General features: G+C 55.1%; 1 protein-coding gene across 1 annotated transcript in view; it reads left to right on the plus strand.

The window, feature by feature from the left end:
- The window catches only part of RTN4RL1 (reticulon 4 receptor like 1), a 73,585-nt gene that overhangs the window by 7,938 nt on the left and 48,398 nt on the right, over positions 1 to 17,249 (plus strand). The window lies entirely within an intron of this gene.

Raw genomic sequence — 17,249 nt, forward strand, 5'->3', positions numbered from 1 at the left:
CAGCGCAGGGGCTTCTGCATATGCTTATGCAGAGAGATCCACAAGGCCCTGGGGGAAATTGGCATTCTTCTTTTGATGATTTATTTATAGGGCGATTGGATGGCAGGGAGATGGAGGCTAAGGTGCCTCCATTAGTGCGAAGCTCGGGAGGCAGGAAACCTTGCTCCGCATTTGACATTTAGTGGGGCGACTCCTACCAGGGAGCTGCCTTTTCTTTTAGAAGGTTTTGCCTTTAATGTTCTATTCATGGGCTTGTCTGAGCAGGGCTGGGAGAAGGAAGGAGCATGCGGAGAGGTAGGCCTGGGGTCTGAGGCCGGCCATCCTGGGTGGGGAGGGGACAGGGCCCAGGTGGGTCACTGGGTGGCCAGTGTGGGGCAGCCTGGGCAGGCCTGCCGCCGGGGGAAGGTGGCTGTGCTCTGGCGCAGCAGGCAGCCCGACTGCCGCTGCCGCTCGTTGGCATGTGCTGCATGCGACACGCTGCGTGTTTACTTTCCTGTCTGTCTCTCTCTGCACTGGCTGCCAGGCCCTGCCTCCAACCGCAGCCCCGTGGCAGCTCTGCTTTGGCCTTGCCACGGTCCCTTCCCTCCTGGGGATTGTGGGGTTGTGGAAAGACCCCCCTCCCCAAGTTGGAGTCCCAGGGCTGGGTTTGGTTCTGTGGCTGACTCAGTTGAAACCTAGACACATCTCCTCCTCTCCAGGCCTCAGTTTACCCAACTGTAATATGACAAGATCGATGATCTTTCAAACATCTTTCGGCAACAGAATAGTTTCTTCAAATGAGACCTCATGTCACAGCCCAGAATGTAAAAACACATGAGCACAGGGTGCCCTGTCAGAGCAGGTAAGGGGCTTCCTCCTTGGGCCTTAGTGCCACCCTGGCCACCCCTGCAGTTTGGGGACTCCTAGCAAGACAGTGCACACAGGAAGGCCATCGGGCACTAGCAAAGAGGACCCTTCGCTATCCATGGGGCGTGGGGTTCGAGTTCTCTCCCCTGTATGGTGGTGGGCTGTTTCCTCCCCTCATCTTGGACCCCTTGTGACCACCTAGCTGTCCCCTCCCAGACCTGGGAAGGAATCGTCCCCATGTGTGGTCTCCTTGCCAGACTCCTCAAGCCAGACTCGCAGCTTCCTGCCCAGCACTCCACTGTCACCACCCTGGCTTGATGCTAAACCTAACAGACGTTTTCCTTATCTCCTTGACCTTCTGGTGGCAGCTGACTCTGGTGGCCATACTGTTCCCCCGGCCTCCCTGACAGCGGCTTCCTTTGTTCTGCAGCTGCTCCTTCTGAGCCTTCCTCTCACTGCCCCTCCAATGTGGCGCCTCCCCCTGCAGTGGCCTGGGCCCTCTCCCCGCCCGTGCTCCGCTCTGGGGGGTGCAGCACCCCCAAGGCTGCACGTCCTATCTCCAGCCAAGGTGTTGCTTCTGATGTCCACAGCCATCTGCCCGCTGGCCTCGAGATACACCCCCAGTAGCCTCACAGTCCCCTCAAACCTGGCGTGTCTGAAACTACGCTCCTACCCTGAGCTCCCAGCAAATCACCCCTTCCCACGGTCCCTGTCCCAGTGTTCTCCCAGCCACGCCCAGCCCCAGAGCTGGGGTCAAGGCCCTTCTCCCCACACCTTTCACACCTCCCCTGGCTCCACCCTACCCTGTGACCAGATCTCACAGTGCTGCGCTCCTGTCACTCTGTTGCTTACAAACCTTCAGCAATTCCCTTTTCCCCTAGGGCGTGGCCCAGACTGCTTGACTTGGCCCATTGGGTGCTGCTACCTTGTCCCATCCACAGCTGGGGCCTCTCTCCCCACCCCCACTTGGAACTCCGAGCTGCGGATCTGCCGAACTTCTTTCCGTTCCACCATATCACGTCCTCTCTTGTCTCTGAGGATTTGCACGAGCGGCTTAGGCTGCCTCGAACACTCTTTGCTGCAGCTTCCCTGCACTCCCATCCTTTAGGCCTCAACCTGAACGCGGCTTCCTCTGGGGAACCTTCCACCCCCAAACCAGGGGAGGGGTCCCGGGAGTCCCCTGGTGCCCTGGACTTCCCTGTCATAGAGCTCAACTCGCCTTGTTGCAATTACTTTCATGCTATCTGTCCTCTCTGCTGGATGGCAAGGTCCCTGGGGAGAATGGCTACTGCTGCTCTTGCCTTCCAGGTCTCTTCCCCACCTGCTCTCTGTCCCTCGAGGGGGGCCCGTCCCAAGTTCAGCAATGGGCTCCCACAGCCTCTCACCTCCAGCTGGGCTCAACCAGTGGTTAAGTGTCCCTCCACCAAAGGTCGCCCAGTGATTTTCCCAGAAGCACAGCCCTTGAGATTCAAGGATTCAAGCATATAGTTTATTTGGGAAACGATCCTAGAAAATGCCAGAAGGCAAGTGGGGAAGTGAGACAGAGAAGGGAAGAAGCCAATAAGGGGTGCATTGCACCAAGCAAGTTACCACTGTGGGCAACCAGGGTTTAATCCCACTGTGGGGCTCTGGGATACAGTCTAGACCTTGAACCTCGAAGTTATCTCATGTGGAAGGTGAGGGAGCGGGGGTATTTATATTCCGCATCCCATCAGTCATTGGCTGAGTGAGGTTCCTATGGAGGTTTTAATTCCCTGGCACTTTTGGCCTGCTCTGTGGGTGAGCAAAGCCAGCTCCCAGCTACAGAAAGCCCTGAGGCAAAGAAATGCAGATCTTGGGAGTTGGAAGTCAGGCGGGTGTGTGCTGAAATGGTAAAACCCAGGGCTGTGGGCAGGCCCTGGAAGCATCTGCTACACAGTGCAAGCCAGTGGTCCTCTCCCCAGCTCTGTCTGTCTCTGAGCTCAGAGAGAGCTCCTTCCCCTCACAGCCCTGGGCGTGTGTGCCTGCGTGCGTGTCTGTTATGACATTACCACTTAGGGTTTCCCTACCCCCGTTCTCACCTTCTCTATATACTCATCGGATTGCTCAGTCTGAGGGTGCTCTCTGTTTCCTACCAGGTCCCAACTAAAACAGCATCTGCACAAAATAAAATGTAGCACGTAGTGATGTTTGGTGAAAAGTGTTGAATCAATAAACAAACACACGTCTTTATGAGTTGATTGGATAATAAATGTTGAATAATTGATTTTGCACATAGGTCGGAACACAAGAAACTTAGTACCAAAATCTAGTTTTTAAATTGTTCCAAAGCCAGGTGTGGTGGCTCACTTGGGTAATCCCAGCACTTTGGGTGGCCAAGGCCAGACGATCGCTTGAGGCCATGAGTTTGAAACCAGTCTGGGCAACATAGCCATACACTGTCTCTACAAAAAAATTAAAAATTAGCCAGACAGGGTGGCATGCGCCTGTAGTCCTAGCTACTGAGGCTGAGGGAGGAGGATTGCTTGAGCCCAGGAGTTGGAGGCTGCAGTGAGCTATGATTGCACCACTGCACTCTAGCCTGGGTGACAGAGCAAGACCCTGTCTCAAATAAATAAATAGTTCCATATAGCTGTAAGAAAAATTAAATCCTGATAACCTAGGCTTTAAGAAAAACAGAGAGAGAGAAAGAAAAAGAAAAGAAATTGTATCAGGAACTAGGAGGAAATGGGGATGGGGATATTTTTAGTGAGGAGGATGTAGAAGGGAAGGGAGTCATACCACACAGTTTCCCTGCACAATGCCTTATTCAAAGCAGAAAAGGCAGGTCTTCTTCTTTTTTTAATGAGACATGGTCTCACGCTGTTGCTTGGGCTACAGTGCGTTGGCATCATCATAGCTCCCCCCAACCTCAAACTCCTGCCTCATCCCCTGGAGTAGCTGGAACTACAGGCATGCGCCATCACACCTTGGTAAATAAAAAAAAAAAAAATTTATTGTAGAGATGGGTCTTGGTTTTTTGTTCAGGCTGGTCTTGAACTCCTGGCCTCGAGTGATGCTCCTGACTCAGCCTCCCAAAGTGCTGGGATTACAGGTGTGAGCCACCACACCCAGCCAAGAGAAGGCAGGTAGGTTGCAGATGAGGATACTGAGGTTCAGAGCAGCTAAATGTCTCAGGCGGGGTTCGGGGCTGCTGCTGCACTGCCCCAGCCCAGCTCTGTGTCTCCATGGCCCCGGGCAGCTGGTGGGCACAGAAAGACTGACAGTCGGCTTCACAGAGGACATCCAGCAGGGCAGGTGCCGTGTTGGGAAAAGAAACAACACTTTCACTTGGAAAAGTTTAGGGTTGTACTTGGCAGATTTTTATGGAACAAAATTTGCACTATCGATTCCGTGGCAAATGAAAACCTCTCGTGGACACTCTGGGCTTCAGAGATCTGAAATGTTTAAATGAGGCTGGACCGAACACGAGGAGAAAAAATTGCCAGACGAAGCTGAGCTCAGGTGGTGCCTGGGGTGAGAAGATGCTGCCTCTTTTGTCTTCTCTCCCATCTGTGAAAATGACTTGTTACTTTGAACTGCTCCCTCCCCTGCCAGGGAGGGCTCCCAGGTTGTTGCCCAGGCCTGCGGTTAAAACAGAATTGCTGAGCAGAGGGGGAGAGGCTGGGGCAGTTCACAGGGCCATGGTCAGGAGAATGCACCAGCCAAAAGGGAAGACCAGCCAAAGGGGACATCTTACCACCCACTCGTGGGGCTGCAATTCGCCCTGGGGCTGCCTGGAGGTTGTAGTGGTTACCACTTCCCACGACTGGCCCGCTGGCCCTGGCAGGCTGGTATTTCTGCCTTCACGGGCAAATCTGATTGCAGGGATTCTTGCAAGAAGATGAGTGACCTGGACTCCCAAAGCCTCCAGGCAAGGCGTAGCTCCAGGAAATACAGCCTCTCTGTGGTCCCTCTGGTTTCCTCTCCGCCCTGGCCTCTTCCTCCACCCAACCAGCTCCTTCTCCTGTCCCACCGTCTGCACCTAGGGGTCTTCACCTCCTACGGTCCCAATAAAGCCACCCATGGCTTGTTCTCCAAGACAGCCCTTCACCTGCCCCTCCCCAGCTCCCTGCCTCACCCTCTTGGGATTCCCAGCTTTATGTCCCAGAAGGAAGACTCCAATGGCGCCAGCCATGTCATGGCTGGTCTCAGACCATGTCGTAGCTAATTATCACCTACGGATTGTCTATCCATGGGTGAGCTGGCCACCTTTTATCTTGTCTGCCAAGAGGGGTATGGGAGGACTCTCTCCACTTGACAAATGTTTATTTACAACGCCTGACTGCCTGTTGCCGCGGGCATGGCACTGAGGATGAAGCAGTGAATGAAAACTAAGTCCCCCTGTTTTTCTGGAGCTTACATTCGAGTTGGGGGTGGGGAGGTAGACAGCAAATGACTAACTCTATTCTGTCAGGTGTGGGTAAGCGATTAGAAGAAAATTAACCGAGGGGTAGTCCAAGAACAGAGGGTGACCAGAGAGCTGTTATTTTATAGAGACTGGCAGGGAAGCTTTTCTGGGATGGTGACTTTTTTTTTTTTTTTTTTTGAGACAGAGTCTCACTTTGTTGCCTAGGCTAGAGTGAGTGCCGTGCCCGGCTAATTTTTTCTATATATATTAGTTGGCCAATTAATTTCTTTCTATTTATAGTAGAGACAGGGTCTCGCTCTTGCTCAGGCTGGGTTCGAACTCCTGACCTCGAGCAATCTGCCCGCCTCGGCCTCCCAGAGAGCTAGGATTACAGGAGTGAGCCACTGAGCCCAGCCTGGTGACATTTGAACAGATGCCTAAGTGGAGTGAAGGAAGGAGCTCTGCAGGTATCAGAGCTGCCTCAGCCTGGGAAGAGCTCTCCAGGCAGAAGAAGCCACAGCAAGAGCAAAGGCCCTGGGGCAGGAGTATGCTTGATACGTGCTCAGATGTCTCGGGGCTGGGGCTATGGGCAGGGCAGGCACTCTGAGTTGTGGGGATGGGCTGAGCGAGGGTCCAGTTCTCAGGAAGTTTGCAACCTGCTTGCAGAGGGAAGCCACACACCTGGAAGAAGTGAAAGGATGGTGTAGGCCGGAAGGAAGGCACTTTGAAGGGGAGGAGGCAGGTGGCTGGAGGGGAGCTCCCTGCTCCCTGGGCACACCTGGGGAGGCTTTGTGAAAAGAGGAGGGCCTTGCAAGCAGGGAAGGTTGCAAAGGCAATACTTTGGGCCACTGGCGTTGCTCATGGCACAAGGTGGTGGCAGATCAGTTGCAGGGCAGACTGGTGGGAGCCTGAGTGTCGCAGAGCCCGAAGTACCAAGGAGGAGTAGGGTTGGTTGACTCAACAGCCACAGAGTCAAGTTTTTGAACTTCCCAAATAATGCATACCCAGGGAAGAAAACACTGGAAAATCACAGACTGGCAACAAGAAGAAAATCACCACAATCCCACAAGCCAGAGAGCAAAGTGCGGGAGAAAGCTCTTTCCTCCCAGGCATCTGGCGCATTTGGTAGCTCCTTCTGTGCTTCTCACCTGCATTCTTGTACCCTGTCCCATCCTGTTCAATTTATCATATATCTCGAACATCTTTCTATATTGGTAATTCTTTTTTTTTTTTCCAGCGTGTCACCACTTTATTTTTTTTTATGTTGGTAATTCTAAGCCTCAGTTTTAATGGCTGCAAAGTGCTCTATTGTATGACTTGCCTGTCCCCACAGGTTGGCTAGGCTACTGTTAGAGGCCATGCCACAGCTGACATCTGGCAGCCTAGCCCACAGGCTTTGTGGGCCCAACAGGGCGGGAGAGAAGGGCAAGGACTTCGTAGGGAGCCAGGTGGATGGAGGCCATTGTAGAAGGTCAGCGACACCTGTTGTCACTACCTCAAGCAGTGGCCCGACAGGACCAGAAGCCATTCAATTATTTGGAGAGGAGGAGAGTGCAGGGGGAAGGGGCTGTGAACGTGGCCCAGGTCTCCAAGGAAGCAGGCTGTGGGTGCACCAGAGGGGTAGAGTGGACAGAGGCATTTGTTTTCTTTGGGATTGGAGGGGCTTGTGGCTCCAGAAAACTCTAGAGGATGGAGTATGAGGAAGAGCATGCCTCTCACTTCTGGTTTGGACCAGGGATTTGTGTGATCTTGATAGATTTGTACACTCTTTCAAATATGGTGCTAGAAGGGACCTTATAGCTCAGCTGAGAAAAGACACTCAGAGACCTGCAGCGTCTTGCCCAACGTCACACAGCCTTCCTGGCACGTAGCAAGTCCTCGGCGAAACGTTGCTGCTGTTCTATCTTCATCATCATCTCGATTACGCAGCCTCGTGCCAAGGCTTGCTGCTGTGTGTTACGCTCTGTGGGGACTCCGAGTACCACAGGAGCGGTCGACCAATGTGTTCCATAGGATGTCCAAGACCCTTTATCTATCTAGGACCCCATCCCCAACCTCTCCCTGCGCCTCTGCCCCAGCTGAGCCCACACCCGTGTCTTCTCTGGCCATGTAGTGACTGTCCTTACTCAGAGGAGGCTTCCTCTCCATGGGAACAGGGGTCTTGGTAGGGAGGGCTCATTCCAAGGATCGGACCAAGCCCTTCATCTTGGAGTGGGGGTGATTAAGCACTTAGTGTCTGGCCAGACCCAAGTTCAAATCCTGGGAATTACCTTATTTCCCCGGACTTGAGTGCATCTGTAAAATGGGACTAATAATAGTACTCATCTTGTCAGGCTGTGCAGATTAAACGGAGCGATACTTATAAAGCTCTTGGCACTTTAACTGCGCCCTGACCCAGCTCAGGAGCCCAGTGAATGCTGCCGTGAATCGTACTAGTAGCAGCCGTCACTTCCTTCCGAGCAGAGTCCACGGGCGGGCACTCTTCCTACATCCCACACTTGACTGCCCTTTGAAGTTTTGCTTCTCTGCACCCAGAGCTGAGTCTGCGTGAGTGATCAGGGCTGACACATGCAAGCCATGGCCAGGCGCAGGGCTCTCAAAACCAGCAGGGACGGGTCACCGTGGGTGGAGGTGCCACCCTGTTTGGGGGGGAAGATGCTCCTCCCACTGTCCTGAACTCTTTGCCCTCTCTGCCAGGGCTGGGGAGAAGTCCCTCAAGGCGGTGCAGGCAGAGCTGTGGAAAAGCATTTTCAAGTGGTTTTCATTGGCTTGGAAAAGTGAGATGAGGTTGAAGGCCTCCCCAGAAAACCAGTGCATCATCTACCCATGGCCCTGACCTCCACTCAGCTCCCCCTTCCTTCTCCTGAGACAGGGTCTCCCTGATCAGAAGGGAAAACCCCGCCCAGGCCGGGGCCTCTGGAGCTTATTGCTGGTCTGCTCGGGTTTTCCTGCTGCCCCCGGAGGTTGAGCCAAGCCGACCGGAGGAGCGAGGGCCGTGGAGCCAGACAGGCGGGAGTCAGGTCGCGGCTTTGCCACTTAACCAGCCGCCTGACCTTGGGCAAATGCTTTCAATTCTCTGGGCCTCAGTTTCATCATCTGAAAATTGGGGTTAATGTCAGCTGCCTCTTGGGGTTTTGAGAACTTGCGACAAAGCGGACGGATGTAAAGTGCCTTCCTGGCACGTAGCGAGTCCTCGGCGAGACGTTGCTGCTGTTCTATCTTCATCATCATCTCGATTACGCAGCCACGTGCCAAGGCTTGCTGCTGTGTGTTACGCTCTGTGGGGACTCTGGGTACCAAAATGAATGCTGCAGTCTGTCCTTTTATCCATGGGCTTGCCTCTCCCTGGCCCTTTCCCTTATTGTAAATCCCTCTTCTTTGTTCTAGGCCTCACCTTGCCCTGTTGGAGGACCCATGAGGAAAGAGGCTGGGGGTGTTGGGAGCCTGTCTGCCAGCCTGCAGGGGCAGGCGCCAGGGCTTCGGGCCCCTCGCAGGACAGCTTGGCAGCTTGGCTCTGCCCTCACGACCTGCCCCCTTTCAACAGGCAGACAGGACCCTGGGAGGAGAAGGGTGTGTTCCGGGAGATGCAGTGCCCCTGGGTGAAGCCCTCAGCAGCCTGGGGCGAGAGAGCTGTCACCGCCCCCACAGAGGAAGGTGGAATCGATTTCTCTCTTGCCACTCCCTTGAAAAGCACAGCCACACGGGGGAAGGGCTGTTTTGGCAGAGGGTTTGTCTTGGGAGAGAGGCGGCAGCAGCGAGGACACACGGAAACAGCTGGGGCTACACACCTGCCTCCCGCCCAGCCTGTGCGGCCCAAACGGGGGCACGGGCCCTTCCTGCCCCACCCTCCTTGCTGAGTTGGGGTCCAGCCACACCCTGTAGCTGGGGTGCAGGGGCTGGATGCAAGCTGGCCCTGTGCGCTCGCTAGCACTGTCCCTTAGCACTTGACCCTTCCAATTCCCCACCCCCTGCTGGGAACCGGCCAGGCTGTTTATACTAACAAGCTAGCCACATTGCAATCTCCAACAAAAAAAAAAAACAGAGAGAGAAAGAAAGAAAAAGAAGGAAAGAAAATAGTCCTTGCACAAATGCTGCTACAGTGTCTGCCAGGACCTAAGATCTGGTACTATCTATTTTTTAATAATTGAGGGTAATAAATATGTATTTCTTTCTCCTCACCACCCCCCATCCTCCGAAGCTTGTCAGCTCCCTGCGTCTCTCCTCTGATCAGACCAAGTCTTCCCCAAGCAAAAAAAAAATCCTTTAAGCAAAAAGGATTAAAGCCTTGAAAGTAGGTCTGCCTGAGCTCCCCCCTACTCCCTCCCCTCCCCTCCCCCAGGGCTGAAGTGGAGAGGCCCCTCAGCGGAGCCAGGGACAGGGGTAGGCTGGTGCAGCAAATCCCGGGTGGGCACCTCAGGAAGGAGGATTCTACAGTCCCCCTCCCTGCAGCCCATCCAGTCCTGGGCTGGCCTGGGGGAGGCAGCTTAGCCCCAGGAGCTACTCCAGAACCAGCAGGTCCTCCAGCTCCCAACAGTACAGGACGTAGGAAGGAGGCCTGTGGTCTTAGACAGTCCCAGCTCCACCTTGCAACTTGGCTTTGTGCTTTAGGAGTCTGGGTGGCCTTGGAACAAGCACTTGAGTCTCAGTTTCTTCATCTGTAAAATGGGAATATAAACAGTATCTACTTCACAGAGGACTAAATGAGCTAAAGCTAGCCCAGTGTCCAGCACATGGTAAATATTATACAAAATAAAGGAAGTAAATTATTATTGTTATCTTTATTGAATTCTTCTCAGACACAAAGGGCAGCCTGTCACCTCTCCCATCCCATAGCCTCCACAGCTCACAGGGGCTGCCAGGCACACTGTTTTCCATGCAGCACTCCCACCGCCCCTCCAAGAGGGTTGAGCTGGCTGCGTGGTGTGGTTAGGAGCCTTGCCCAAGGCTGTTGGACCCACAGGGGCTAGAACTGGAACCCAAAGTTGGACTTGTGTCCCCTCTCCTCCCCCTGTCCTGACACCCTTTCCTCTGCCTCATGCTGCTTTCTGACAGGACACCCAATGCCCCTGGCTCTGGGCCAACCCAGGAACCAAGGAAAGGCCTGGCTCAGCCGGGAAGGGAGCACCTGGGGCAGCGGTGGCTGCTGCTGGGCAGACCCACCCTCGTCCCCTGCAGGTGCCAGCATCGCAGTTCTGCTGAGGCAGCAGCCCTGGCCCAAGCGGGCTGCTCTCCCTCCGCTGGGCACATGCACACAGGGCTGGCTGCAGGTGTCCGGCCTGTGCCCCTGGCCCACCCCAGTGGTCACTGCTTGCTTGGTCACACGGCCTCTGGGGCCCCACTGCCTGCCCCCAGGGACAGGCCAGCCCTGGCTGCTCTGGGCCTCAGGCAGGAGAGGAGGAGAGGAGAGGCAAGGCCGAGAGGCCGGAGGGCAGGGAAAGCAGGGAGAGAGGTGGCTATTTATAGCCGGCTTTGCTTTTGTTCCTTTTCCAGCAATGCTTCTCTTTAAATAGGAGCAGGGCTGGAGGCTGCGGCTCTTCCCCAGCCGCCTGCAGTCAGCGCATGGGTGTGTGCCCGAGTGTGTGTGTGTGTGTGTGTACGGGGACACGTGAACAGGGATGGGGTGGGAGTGGGCACTCGAATGCACACATGTGCAAGAATGCAGGCACAGCACGAGCAGGATGGAGAGTTCTGGGTGTGCGCGTGCACTGGCATGTCTGGGTGGAGTTGGGTGAACTGTTCTTTGTGTGTGAACGCTGTGAGCTGGCATAGACACACGTGTGCAGGGATGCGGCAGTTCTTAGCGTGTGTGTGTTTATATGGGAGAGCACACGCTGTGGGGTGGGGCAGCCCCTCCTTAGGCTGTGTGCGTGAGCGTGTGCACACACATGCGGATAGCGGTGGGCTTGGGTGGGCGAGTGTGTGCGTATCTTATGTGTAGACTGACGTGAGCAGCTCAGTGGGGTGAGGGTACATGCATGTAAGGGGACTGTGGAGTGGTCTCTGCTCGTGTGTGTAAGAGGATGTGTCATGGTGTACACACATGTATGGGGACTGAAGGGGGATGGCAGCTTGTATTTGTGCACACCAGGCCCTACGCTCCCTGAGAGCAGGGGCCTTGTCCGTCCTCTGCCCAGCAGGGCGCCTTGTCCGTGCGGAACGCGCCAGTGTAAGGGGACGGGGACGGGGGTCCTGCCTGGCTGCCCACGCCCCATGTCTAACCCGCCCACGCAGCGCGCGTTTCCTAGAGCACTGGCAAAGCCCCGGGGTCCCTCTGAGGACAAGACCACTCCCTTTTCCCTTTCTCAGGCAGCGCCACCAGGGGCAGGAAGGCGCCAGGGCGACCTCAGTGGCCAAATCCCAGGCGAGCCCGGTGAGGGGCGCCCGGGCTTTGGGGAGGGCAGGGCTGAGTCCCCAGTCTGGCCCCCGCGTCCGCCCTCCTCTGCCTCGGACTTGGCGTCTGCACCCTGGGGAGAGTAAAGCCGTCTGGGGCTGGGCTGGGATCGAATGGCGGGCCAGTGAGGCGGCGGGGCACACCCTGAGCGCTCGGTGGCCGGCGGCGGCCCGGGCTGCGGGGAGGGACGACCCGAGCGGGGCTGGCGGGCTGGGCGGACGCTGCCGAGGGGAGGGACGGGATTGCAGCGGGGCCGCCGCCCCGCGCCGAGGCAGCGCAGTAACCCAGATCCGCGCGCGCCGCCGCACGGGAGGGCGCGATCCCCGCCCCGAGGGCCGGGCGCACCGGGGCGCGGTCGGTCCCCGCCGGCCAGCGGGAGGCTCGGGGCACCGGGCCTGGGCACCGCCCTCGCCCAGGGCCTCGCCGGGCAGCTCCGGATCAATGCGACAGCGCTCCTCACCCCTCCCCCAAAGGCCAAACAAAACATAGTAAATATTTAATCCGGGCCAGGGAGCCAAGGAGGCCTCCCCGCCCCCTCCGCAGCCGTCTGGCTCCCCTGCCAGCCCGGCAGCTCTCGTCGGTAATGAGGCCGGGAGCAGCAGGATCGATCGCGGCCTGGGTGGGGTGGGGGTGGGGGTGGGGCGGCCTGCGCCCTGGGGGTGGCATCGCTGTCCGCCCCGACCCACTGCCCGGCTGCAGACCCGGGAGGCCCACAGGAGCGCGCCGGCCTCTGGCTCTCGCCTGCACACCTCCCTCCACCGACACTGTGTGAGTGCGGGCAGGGACATTCCAGCTCCAGCTCAGGCCTGACCTCCAAGGCCTGGTGGCCTAAAACCAGCAAGGCCCTTGGGTGGAGCCTGGGTGGGGCCTGGGTAGCTAGGGAGGCCGGTAGAGAGAGGCTGGGAAGGGTATCCCCATGGCGCTGTACTCCTGGCCTCCTGGTCATTGCCCTGAAGGATACCTGGAGCAGGTGATGACATCCTTGCTGCTCGTTCATTCGTGCAGCAGACAATTATTGAGCACCTACTGCGTGCCAGTCATGGCGAGCAGATGTGAAAGTCCCGGGGCGGAGGGATTGCATTCCAAAGGAGAAACAGTTAATAAGTAAACACATAAAATGATTTCGGATAGTGATTGGATTTAGCATAGATAATAAAACTGTAATGTGATATTGTGCTTGGCTGGTGAGAGCAGCAACATTAGTCAGAGTGGTCAGGGAGCTGACCAATGGCAATGGCTTGGGGTAAAAGCATCCCAGGCAACCGTTTACAGCAAGTGCAAAGGCCCAGAGTCAGGGAAGCAATTGGTGTGTTCTGGGGTTGGGAAGAAGTCCAGGGAGCTTGAAGGTAGTGAGTGGAGAAGTCGCAGTAGCAGATCCCTTGGGGTCTTAAGAGCCCTGGGAGGAGTTTGGATTTTATTCTAAGTGCGGTGTGAAGGTATTAGAGGTTTTAAGCAAAGGAATGACATGATCTGATTTACATTTTTAAAAGCTTCCACTGGCTGCAGTGTGGAGGATGGAAGGTAGGAAGTTAAAGGTGGAGGCAGGGAGGCCAGGTTGGTGGCAGGATGGGGTGCAGTGGTGTGCACAAGGGATGCTGGTCCCTGCCTGACTTGGGCAATGACTCTGAAATGGCCGTTTACACATCTGCAGCTGGCAGGGCCCCCAGCACCCAAGGAGCAGCCTGCTCCTGGGCCCCCCAGCACAAAGTCCCAGGGGGCCCCGAGCAGAGCCCGGGGTTGCCCCGTCCTGTCTCCCTGACCCAGACTCCACAGTGGGCAGCCCAGGAAGTTTTCCCTTTCTTTCTTTTCTTTTCTTTTTTTTTTTAGGAGCATTAGAAAATGTTGACATGTTTTTTGAAACAATTTCAGATCTGATATCTCCGCCAGATTGAGTTTGTAACCAGCTTTATTGTTTAAGCCTGCTGGGATTTCATCAAAGGCGTCTGCTGTTTACCCAGAACCATTTCATTGGAGAAAACAGCAAACAGACCTGCATTTCTATCTGATTTCACTTTTTCCCTTTTCTCATGAATTTAAGTGCTTGTGAAAAGCAAGGCGGATAAGGCAAAGCAGCGAGGATCAAACCCCGAGGAAGGGGCTCGGAAGGATCTCAGCTGAGGTTTATTAATAGAGCAGAAAAAAGTTGGGGGCAGGGGGCCGCTTCTGGGGGAGGCAGCAGCTAGCGCTCTGCAGGGGGAACCTGGGGGGAGGGGGAGGGGAGGCTGGAAGAGCTGCTGTTCACCGTACTCTGGCCAAGATTTTTAGGCCATCTCCTGGTGTCTCTTGTCTTTACCAGTTTCTGGACTATTTCAGACACTGGCAACGATAAAAGACTGAACATCAGCTCCCACTTGGAAAGCAGCGGTGACCCAGCCTCAGAGATGGGTTCAATGAGACAGACTCAAGCTTTCCTGGGAGCAGGCCGAGGGAGGAATCAGATCAAAAGGCAAATGGAAAACAGATCATGAGTACCAGGAAAATTGCCTTCCTGATCCTCCTCTGCCAGCACTTGGGACTCAGCGCTTTCTCCCGCCAGGCAGCCGGAGCCAGGGCAGGGCAGGGGCCAGGGACACTTGTCACAAGCTCCTCTCGCCTCTCCAAGGAATCTACACTGGTGTTCTTACCACCCACCTAATAGGATCCGGGTGCCTACAGGCAGGCCTGTTGACCCAGCAAATGTTAGCCCAACAGGGGAGACGCCTGCTCGGCAGCCTATCAGGAGAAGGCAGTCTGAGAAATTTGGGTTAATATGCCTTGTTCAGTTGCTTGAGCGACAGCTAGTTGAGTGCACCGGTTCTTTGGCATGCAGGCCCTCTTTTACCAGTTGTACATTAGACCCACTTGTAAGGTCAATCGATTTGAACCAATTAGCAAGAAGATAAGGACTTGTTTATCTTTGACTGTAGATCTTGCAGCATGCCACCTGAGAGGGACAGTAATGACACAGGTGTTTCCTTAGCACCAAGTGCCAGGCATAACCATTTTGCTCTGCCGCCTTCTGGCAGGTGGGACTTCCGGCGACAGCAAGTTGGCCCCCTGATCTGTGGGATGATCCTACAAGGAGGAGAATGGGTGAAGACCAAAGGTCTTCTCAGAGCCAAGCCTCCTCCTGGCGGTGGAGACTCCCCTCCCCCTACCCACCTTCCCACCTTTCACAGTGAGAGCTAGTGGGCGGCTGGGGCTTTGGTGGCCCATCCCATCCCTGTGGGCTCAGAGCACAGTCCCAGGTCTCCTGGGAGAGCAGAGAAGCCACTACACTCTGGAAACGGGGACTTGGGGATATTTGCCTGCATCATCTCATTTAGTTTTTATGTCTCCTTTCTGACCACCGCTCCCCCAACCCAAGTAGGTATCATCGCCTCTCCTAGACAAGGGGACTGAGGCTTGGAGGTGGGAGGCAGCAGGGCCTGCCTGTGCTGTCCAAGGTCGCTGGGCCAGGCAGCAGCTGAGCAGGGATTTTGAATCCAGGCCTGGGGTGTTTTCACTTGGCCTCACTGTCCTCAGCCTTCCATGAGGTTAGGTGGGGGGAGGGGCTTCTCCCAAATTGGGATTTGGGACTAGCAGGCACACCCACTAGCAGGGAGGGGGGGGAGTGGGCCTTTGGGCATTTTCTGGTCTGCCCAGTATTTGCCCTGCATTTGCACGGGGTGGGGCTGAGTAGACCTCTAGCTGGGAGAGTTGGTGGCTCTGTGGTGACAGTGGGCTCAGGCGTGGGAGACACTGCTCTGCTCCGGAGGCATCTCATCCCTGGCCCACAGTCCCTGGGCCCCTTTCCCACTATCTGCCTGAAGACAAAGGAGGCCACTCCATCCTCCCAAACTCTTGCCCATCAATTTCCTTTCCATACCTCATCCCACTACACCCAGTGTCTCGGAACCCACCTGAGCGCAGCAAAAGGGCTCTCACCCCAGAGGCTGGGAATGCAGTCCGCAGAGTGGGACCTGGGAGCAGTGAGGTAGATTTTCCAGCAAAGAGGTTCAGATGTTAAGAGTCCCAAGGAATGGGCCAGTTCAGAGTAGCCAGGGGTCGGGGCTCTGCTTTTATTCCAGTTCTGCTGGGCTTGCTCAAAACAGCTGATGCATTCTTCCTGGGAAATTGCTTCAGATCTCATAGCATTTTCCCCTTAATAGCCTCAGCAGAGGCGAGTCCTTGACCTTTGAGGGTGGGTTTGATTTTTTGGAAAAGGCCAAAAGTAATTTGAAGCTCTGTGCTGTGAATAAACGGGATGAGCAATTTGCAGAATGTGATTTGTTTTTGTTGTTAGGAAATTTTTTGTTTTTAGATTCAAAACAAGATGGGACTCTAAAGAATTGAGCCAGTATTCTCACAAGGAAGTACCGGAAGTGTTGCATTTTAATTAATGGCTGCACTTTGAAATGGGGGGCATGGGTCGAGGGTGACCCCTCTGACAGAAGGGTGGGGGAAGGGAATTGATGCTTTATTGAGCCATTTCTATGTGCCAGGCACTTTCCATACATTGTCTCACTGCGTGGCATCATTTTTGGCAGTTCTATAATAAAATAATAAAATAAGGCAGTTCTATAATAAAATTCATAATCCATTATCTTGCTTATTGCCCACAGTAATCCCATTAATAAGCGCTTAGCCCATTTCACAGGTGACAAAATTAAGGCTCAAGGAAGTTCAGTGAATTCCCAAGGCCACAGAGCTTGTGAGTGTCGGGGCCAGGACTGGAATCCAGGTCTGATTGGCCTCCCAAGTCAAGGCTAATTCTGTTTTGGATGTGTAAGTTCTGATGTACCTACCCACGCATCCCTACCCCAAGGAATAAGCAACTATAGTCTCATTATGTCACGGTGACGTTGCCCAGGCCGTATCCACTGAACACGGAAAGCAGGTCGTAAGGGAGTCAGGTGTCGGGGTGAAATGCTGACTGTGTGAGCGGCGGCGGCCCTCGTCAGCAGGCGTCAGGGATGCGTGGGTGACAACGGCAAGGCATGAAGTATGGTGTTTATTAGGTACTGGCAAGAGCCCGGGCGTTCCAGATGCCAAGCGGTGATAAGTGGGAACTGCCTGTCTCAGCTCCCGTCCAGCTCCAAGAGCTGAGCAGCCTCCCACTTTGGTGCCTTTGAATCAACTGGACTCTTGGACAGAACAGCCCTGGGAGCTTTCCTGGCCCCCAGCAAGACAGGGCTCCCTCTGGATCATCACAGCAATAACAATAATGCCCACAATAGCTCATGCTGATGGAGCACCACTAAGTGCCAGGCATTGCATCGTTAAGCTTCAATCCCTCTACATGCTCTTAGCCCCCAATGAGGGGGAGGGGGTGTCTTTATAAAGACTCTTAAACCCCTCCCACCCCCCGCTGGGTCCCCAACCACACAGGTTTTGCTCTCTCTGAATCTAGAGGACTCTTTCCCTGCATGAAGACCAAACGCCTGCTCCAGTGTGGCCACGTGTCATCAGGGGACTGGGCGGGGGCTGTGTGTGCAAGAAAGAGGGTGGGTTCGCGGCTCAGTTCACACCATCTCCTCTCACTGGACGTCTCAGTCACAATCACACTCACAGCTACCTAATTATAGCAATTCCACTTCTAGGAATTGATCTTATTGATACCCTTGCACCTGTGGGCAGAAATGCACAGGTAGGAGCACGCCTGTTATCTTTGCTTACAATAGC

This window comes from Microcebus murinus, chromosome 18 (assembly GCF_040939455.1).
Source record: "Microcebus murinus isolate Inina chromosome 18, M.murinus_Inina_mat1.0, whole genome shotgun sequence".
Lineage (NCBI taxonomy): Eukaryota > Metazoa > Chordata > Mammalia > Primates > Cheirogaleidae > Microcebus > Microcebus murinus.